Source organism: Apium graveolens, chromosome 3, assembly GCF_009905375.1.
Source record: "Apium graveolens cultivar Ventura chromosome 3, ASM990537v1, whole genome shotgun sequence".
NCBI lineage: Eukaryota > Viridiplantae > Streptophyta > Magnoliopsida > Apiales > Apiaceae > Apium > Apium graveolens.
In genome coordinates, this window is record NC_133649.1 from 19,009,149 (window position 1) to 19,017,714 (window position 8,566).

The window sequence follows — 8,566 nt, forward strand, 5'->3', positions numbered from 1 at the left end:
AAGTGGTATCAACGGATATCTTAAAGACCTTCAACGGATGAGAAACAAAGCTTCAACGGATGTCTCTAAAGCTTCAACGGATAGAGCTTCAACTGCTAACACATCAACGGATAAAGCCATCAACGGATGAAGGCTTCAACGGATGTTCTGTTAAATAGCAGTTGATAAGTGGTAGTTGTAACAACAGACAGAGGCACATGGGTTGACAGAGATAACTGAAATGTGGAAGCCTAATTTCAGGAACATCAGAAAAAGCAGCCGTTCTACTCTAGTACAAAGAGGCAATAGTCAACAAAGTACTTGAGTGATATGGAGAAGAAACAAGTGGAGAACTTATTTTATTATTGTATTTTTATCTTTGTCTTCACTTGTACACTTGGTGATATATAAACCAAGTAGCAGCTAGTAATTAGATAAGAATTTTTCCAGTGCTGTTTAGAAAAATCTTGAGAGAAAAATTATCTAGTTTGTACTAGGATGCAGCTGTGATCAACATCTAGAATCACAGATTTTCTGAAATACCATCTCTGGTGGAACAACAATCCACCAGAAAAGTTTTTAAGGTCTGTTGTGTTCTTTACATTAGTGCTTGAATATATATCTGTCTGTATTAGCTTAAAGCAATTCACACACTTGTTTATCTTGAACACAAAGCCTTTAAAACTGCTCAAAACTTGAAAAAGTTTTGAGATTTACATTCAACCCCCCTTCTGTAAATCTCATTGTTAGTCCACTAGGAATAACAATTGGTATCAGAGCAAGCTCTTGACACACAAAGAGTTTAAAGATCTTGGAAACTAACAAAGATGAGTAAGAAGGATATTGGAGTAAAAATCCCAGTTCTTGACAAAGACAGTTATCACCATTGGAAGGTGAAAATGCACCTTCATCTACTCTCCCAAGATGAAGGTTATGTAAACTGCATTGAGAATGGTCCTCACATTCCCCACAAAGTAGCCACAGTTGCTACGACCACAATTACTGTTGGTCAATCCATTCCAAAACCTAGAGCAGAATGGACAATGGAAGACACAGAAGAAGTCCACAAGGATAAGAAGACTATGAACATTTTGTTTAATGGTCTTGACAAGGATATGTTTGATAATGTGATTGATCTTAGCTTTATCCCTCAGAGAGAATGGGAAAAGTCTCAGTTTCAAAGCATCTTCCGAAACATTATTGAACTTGAAAGTGTCGCAGATCTCGATGAAATCCCTAATGTGCATATTGGGATCTTCCGTTAGAGCACCCCCAAACTGGACTGAATTTTGCACCATCTGAATTGTTCCAGGCTTGATCTCAAAGGTATTAGTTGCAATAGCTGGCCTGAAAAAGCTAGATTGAATGTCATTGATCTTCGGTTGGGAATAATTTATCAATGCTTTCGTTGCTGCTACTGGTTCTCCCATTGTCATGATTACTTCTTCTTCAACTTTTTCAACTTCTTCAAAAACTTCTTTTTCCTCTTCTTCAACCTCGTCTAGTGTTTCTTTACGAGATTGAGAACTTGTTCGCATACACGCTCTCTAGAGTACCTGAAACACACAAACAAATAAACCTTATAAGATAAAGAATCCGAGACAGTGAACTTTAACGACCACTGATGTGAAGCACATAGACTAAATTTAACACCGATCCTCGGCAGCGGTGCCAAAAACTTGTTCGCACTAAAACATACGCGAAAATACACGCAAGCGTACGTGATCACAAGTAGTATAAGATTTAAGTCAAGTTCGTTCCCACAGAGATTGGTTTGGGTTAAGTTCAGATTATGCACTTATGCAACAATGTATGATTATCGTTCACAACTAAGACAAGTAACAGAACTGAGTTGATTAACTACTTAAGAGATTATACTAGCATGCATTAACTAAGAGATTAAAAGTGAATTAATTATATGAATAAAATATGGGATTCTAACTTCATTAAATACTTTATTCAAAGTTTATGTCTTTATCAATATTATGCGATGGTGATGATAACTAATCAGATAACACGAAATTAGTATTCGCTATCTTTTGATATACGTATACCCTACTACTAAACATCCACAATTAAGATAGAAGTTGAGTAGACATTAATTATGCTTAGACCCTATATGTCTATAAGATTTGAAAATATAACAGTTTAAGAACAAGTTATCTATTATGATTACATAGGGTGTGTAAGATTGTTAAATTACACTACGAATTATGCATGTCAATTCATACATACACATATGCTAGCATGGCAAGTTCTAAACCTCTATATTCACTGTCGCTTCAATAGAGATTAACAAACAATCTTAGATATTAGCTACACATCAAACACGAATAAGCACAACCAAACTAGGAAATCATGAATCACCACACACTAAAGATTTAAAACAATCAACTATTGGAATCCATAAATAAATCCGCTAGAACCCCATGACGACGATTAGTTCATGAGCGAACGCATCGTCACCGTGGGTTTCAATGAAAACATGATAATAAATAAGTTTGGAATACTATGCAAAAATATATAAAGTACTAGGGTTTAGAATAAGAATAGAATGAACATCCAAAAGTATTGCCTAAATCGAAGAATACAAAAGAATGAACTAATTCTTCTTCTCCTTAGCCGTTTCGTGCGCTCTAGGTCTTCTTAATGTTCTCCCTAGCTTTCTTGTTATTAAAAACGTCTTCTTTTCATTATATTTAAGCCACTGGATCACCTGGACTCTTCAAATTACCAAATCAGAGTAGAAACAGGATTCTACAGCAGAAGTATGGCGCGAGAGCGCGGCTTTCTAGCGCGGGCACGCTCCTTCCCTGGAAAACATGGCACGGGCGCGCTTGCTCTCTGGAAAATTTCTGCAGCTTATTATTTTGGCACTCTAATCTTCGTGCAATCTTCCGCAACTCCATTCATGACTCTTATTAGCATAAAATCATTGTAAAGCTCAATTCCACCTCCGACTAATGCCCTGCAATTACTTGACACAAAACACATCAAAAACACCAAATATTTGAGTCCAAAACATCAACTTAAGTCGATATGAAGTGTTCCAAGTGGATATAAATTCCACTTATCAGCAATCACTAGTCAAAATGGAGTTAGTGAGAGACATGTCAAATTTAGAATTTGCTCAAAATAAGGTCTGTGAAGTTTGTCAAAAAGGAAAAATGAAGAAATCAAGTCACAATAGTAAAATTTTGAATTCTATAAGTGCACCTTTACAACTTATTCACATGGACTTATTTGGACTAATTAATGTCTTGTCAATTTCTAGAAAGAAATATACACTTGTGATGGTGGATGACTACTCAAGATACACATGGGTAGAATTTATGAATTCTAAAGATGAAACTCCATACATCATCAAGAAGATTGAGAAACAGGTTGAAGATCAGAATTGTGTAAAAAGATTAAGAAGTGATAATGGAACAGAATTCCGAAATACAACCTTTACTAAATTCTGCAAAGACAAGAGCATTGTTCAAGAATTCTTAGCATCTAGGACACCTCAACATAATGGTGTTGTTGAAAGTAAAAATAGAACACTGGTGGAGGCTGCTAGAATAATGCTGTAAGATGCCAAATTTCCTATAAGTTTTTCAGAAGAAGCTGTCAACACTGCATTCTACACTCAGGACATATATCTCATTAACAAGAATCTTGGAAAATCACCCTACTCAATATTATCTAAAAGAAATCCTACCGTGAAGCATCTTCATGTGTTTGGAAGCAAGTGTTATGTTTTGAAAGATAACTCTGAATATGTGGGAAAATTTGACTTTAAGGTTTTTGAAGCAATTTTTCAGGGATATTCATTGGAGAGAATTTCCAACAAAGTATATGTGCTAGAATAAAAGAAAATTATGGAAAGCACAGATGTAAATTTTGACGATGACAAGTGTCTAGGCTTGGAATGCCTTTATGAAAATGAAGTCGAGACCTTAAAATTTGAAAATCTCAACATTAACAGTGATTATGAGGATGAAGCTGATCAACACAAATCATAGAGTGGATGAAGAGTCAACTGAACAAGTGAATCATGAGAATGGAAGCTCATCTCAAATACCTGAATTTGACAGCACAAACTCAGGGGGAGAAAGAGAAGAAGGTTCTGCAAGTCATGCCTGTGGTGAAGAAAATGCAGAAAACTCAAGTAATGGAAAACACAGATGTAACTTTTGATGATGACAAGTGTTTAGGCTTGGAATGCCTTTATGAAAATGAAGCTGAGACCTTAAAATTTGAAAATCTCAACATTAACAGTGATTATGAGGATGAAGCTGAAGTCAACACAAATCATAGAGTGGATGAAGAGTCAACTGAACAAGTGAATCATGAGAATGAAAGCTCATCTCAAATACCTAAATTTGACAACACAAACTCAGGGGGAGAAAGAGAAGAAGGTTCTGCAAGTCATGCATGTGGTGAATAAAATGCAGAAAACTCAAGTCAACAAACTCACACCAGGAAGTGGGATACGAGTCACACAAGAGAGGCAATTATTGGTGAACCAACTGTTGGAGTGAGGACTAGAAGTGCAATCGCAAATGAATGTCTTCATGTATATTTTCTTTCACAAGTTGAGCCCAAGAAAACAAGGAATCTCTACTTGATCCTGATTGGATATCTGTTATGCAAGAGGAGCTAAATCAGTTTGAATGAAATAAAGTTTGGGAATTGGTTCCTGCACCAAAGAACAGAAGTGTAATTGGAACAAAGTTGGTGTATAGGAATAAAATGGATGAAAATGGAATTGTCACCAGAAATAAAGCAAGGTTGGTTGTAAAAGGTTACTCACAGGAGGAAGGAATTGACTATGATGAAATCTTTGCTCCAGTTGCAAGACTTGAAGCTCAGCTAATGTTTTGCCGCAGATTAATTTCTAGTAAACCAAAATTAATTTAGTTTAATTGGAAAATAATTGAAATATGATTTATAAATAGAACATAAATCTCTGTGTATTTATTTTTCAAATTTCAAAATTTAGCTCGAAATTTTTTAATTCTAAGAAAACTGTCTATGTGTTGATTTAAATTTTCAATATGTGAGATTAGCACAAGTCAGAGTCAAAAAGAACAAAAGTAATGAGAGAACTGAATTCTCGATAAGTCTAATTGACTTTTCGACAAGCCATTTTAAGGCTCCTGGAGTGAGTTCTCGATAAGTCATTTTTATGACTTCTCGAAGGACTTCTCGACAAGCTTTATTATGACTTATCAATAAGTCATTATAGAGTTCTTTTTAAGTATTAACTCACAGAGTTCTCTATAAGTACAAATTTTAGACTTATCAATAACTCATAACTGAGATAATTTAATTTAATAAATTATTCTGGTAAATACTTTGGACAAAATCATTCTGATTTTATTTTGATTTATTCAAATAAAATTGGAAACAATTCAGTTCATTCAAGACAAACTGGGTATTTATTTGACATCTCGACAAGTCATTTTCTAGTTCTCGATAAGAGTCAGGAAAATGACATATCGATATGAATCTATTCTCTTAATATGACTTCTCGATAAGCAAATTCCTAACGTCCACTTTTAGTTCTCGATAAGTCATTTACCTTTTACTATAAATACCCAGACATCTGGACATACACATCTTTACGCCTTCAAGATCTCGAAGTGACTTAATTTTTCCAATTTTCAACCACTCTCTCTCTCTCTCTCTCTCTCTCTCTCGTTTCAAACTCTTTCTCTCTAATTTTTCTTATCCACTTGATTTTACTCCTTTATAATGGCACCCAACAATGTTAGAGCTGCAATCCCCAAGGATAAAGCCAACTATCTTGCCTTCACAGATTCTAATCAAGCTCCTAACAGTTTCAAGGGGTTTGTTAGATTTTTGTCTGAGTCCTATCTTGCAGGAGCTCTAACTGCTAACGCAATCCTTTATTTGGATGTTCAGCATGAATTCTGGACAACAGTTGTAGTGAGGACAATTGTGCATGACAATTCTGTATCTATGGTGGTGAACTGCTTTATTGGAGGCCAACATGTGGAGTTTAACGAGCAGGATATAAATCAAGATTTGTGCATTATAACTGAGAATGTGGTGGAGGTTCCAGCACAGGATGAGCTAGCTGAGTTCAATAAGTTGATTAATGACTTGCAGCTTCATGACAAATACTATGAAGCTGAGGAGGTTAACTTAAAGTTTTTGCTCACCCTTCCTGACCATTTAGAACAGAAGATCTTAGCTATAAGAGAAGGGAGAGACTTGAGCAGGATGATACTGGAGGTTTTATATGGTATCTTAAAAACCTATGAACTGGAAATGATTCAAAGAAAGTCTTTAAGAGTTGGTCAAGGGCACATTGTTGATGGATAAAGTATAGTTCTAAAATTTATTTTTTAAAATTTTATTTTTCTGTATAAAAATTTAAACATTATATTTTTATTCAAAAAAAATTATTTAAAATTATTTAGGGAACTATACTTTACGGGAGCCTTAAAATATTTGTCAATTCCCCATCCCCAATGTAAAGATCCTGGAGGGACGGAGGAAGTAACATTTAATAATTGACTTAATTGCACGATGATGACATTAGTTATAATTTTTTTACACAAAACTGGCTGAGTTTTAATAAAAGGCACTCGCATGACTCTTCTTTAATTTTTTTAACACGCGATTGCATTCCGTCAGTTTCATCTAACAGACGTTAAATCAGAAGGGTAAATTAGGAAATGCCTATTTTTAACTTCTATTATCCTCATATACATTGTATCTCTATAACCAAATAATCTGAGTCGTTGGTCTTCTTTCCTGCACATTTTACCGACATCTCACTAGAAGAACCTGGCAAAATGAAAATTTTCTCCAATATCCAATATCTTCACACGCTTTTATGGGTAGACATCAGGCCTAACAAGAAATAAGTACTCATCAGCCCTAATATTTATTAGTTCTTGTGATGTGATTCCAAGGGATTGTAAGTTTACGAGTTTGTCGAAAAGGAAAGAACTTGAAATGTTGTTATGAGGGTTTAAGGATGCAGATACTGAGATTGCACGATGTGTTGAGAAGGAGAGTGTGAGTGATGTAATGTTGCCTGATATGAATGTTCGAGTGTATGGAAGTGATGAGTTTGGGATGTATAGTTTTTAAAGTGAAGCCGTGTTCGAGGGCGTATACTCATGATTGGACTGAGTGTCATTTTGTTCATCCTCGTGAGAATACCAAAATCATGATTTAAGTATGTATAATTATAGTTGTGTACCGTGTTTGGAGTTTAAGAAAGGGAGTTGTGTGAAAAGGGATGATTGTGAGTATGCACATGGGGTTTTCGAGTCTTGGCTACATCCTGCTCAGTATAAGACTAGGCTTTGTAAGGATGAGGTTGCATGTGGGAGGAAAGTGTGCTTTTTTGCACATAAAAAGGAGGAGTTGAGGCCGATGTATGCTTCGACAGGTTCAACTATGTTGTCGTCTAATATGGGACCTTCAAGTCCAATTGTGTCTCCAGTTGTAGCAAGTTCGTCACCAATGAGTGGCATTTTGAGGCAAAAGAGTGGGACAATTTCACCACCTAAGATGCAGCTTTAGGGTGGCAGGTTGAAAGCAGGTTCAATTGCTAGAGAAATGGACATAAAAAGGGAATTGTTTGGACTTGAGAGTGTTCGCAACCAGCAACATACACAACGGATGATTGGCAACTTATCTAGTTTGTCTGCTAAACCAATGTGGAATAACAATAGGTTTGGGGAAATGAAAGGGACTAATCCTGATGAGGTTTTTGGATCTCTCGATGCCTCATACTCGTCACCCCAAATGCAATCTCCAACTAGTCATCAGTTACGTAGCCAAAACATGAATCAACAACTCAGGGCGAGTTACACATCCAACAACGTAAACTCTCCGTCTAGAATAGTACTTGCATACGGGTTTGATTTTTCGGCTGCAATGGCAACAACAGTTATGAATTCAAGGTCATCAGCATTTGCCAATCGCAGCTATAGCTTTGGATTCACTAACAATGCTTAATTTTCTCAGATGCCTTCTGGTCTGATTATATATACAGGGATTGTGTGTAAACATTATGAGTTTACCAATTTAGCCCTCTGTTTAATTTAAAAAATTAGAATATATAATGTTCGTTAAATGCAGTTGACGGAATGCAATCGTGTGTTAAAAATTTAAAGAAGAGTCATGCGGGTGCCTATTATTAAAACTCAGCCATTTTTGTGCAAAAAAATTATAAGTGAGGCCATCTTCGTGCAATTAAGTCTTTATTAATTGGTAGTCAAAGTTATGGTTTAATTTTAAAATTTCATAAAATGTTAGCTTTTGTGAAAATAGATGAAATATTTTTTAAGTTTTAAATAACGTCATATATTATACTTTGAATCTTGTTCATATTGTTAAGTAACCAGTTACATTAAAATCTTAAGGTAGTAGAGTAAGACCCGAACATGATCTTATACTCTTTAACACTCCCTCTCAATCAGACGATAATTTTCTCTACGATTGACAAAAATAAATATAATCAATACCAATACTCATAATACTAACAAATATTTAAGTTAAACAAATGGGGGTGGGAGGACTCGGACCTGAGTGCCTCCCTAAAATGAGCTCGGAT

At 35.4% G+C, this 8,566-nt stretch overlaps 1 pseudogene; it reads left to right on the forward strand.

The window, feature by feature from the left end:
- Positions 1 to 5,721: 5,721 nt before the first annotated feature.
- LOC141713953 (zinc finger CCCH domain-containing protein 29-like) lies at positions 5,722 to 7,968 on the forward strand (annotated as a pseudogene).
- Positions 7,969 to 8,566: the final 598 nt, after the last annotated feature.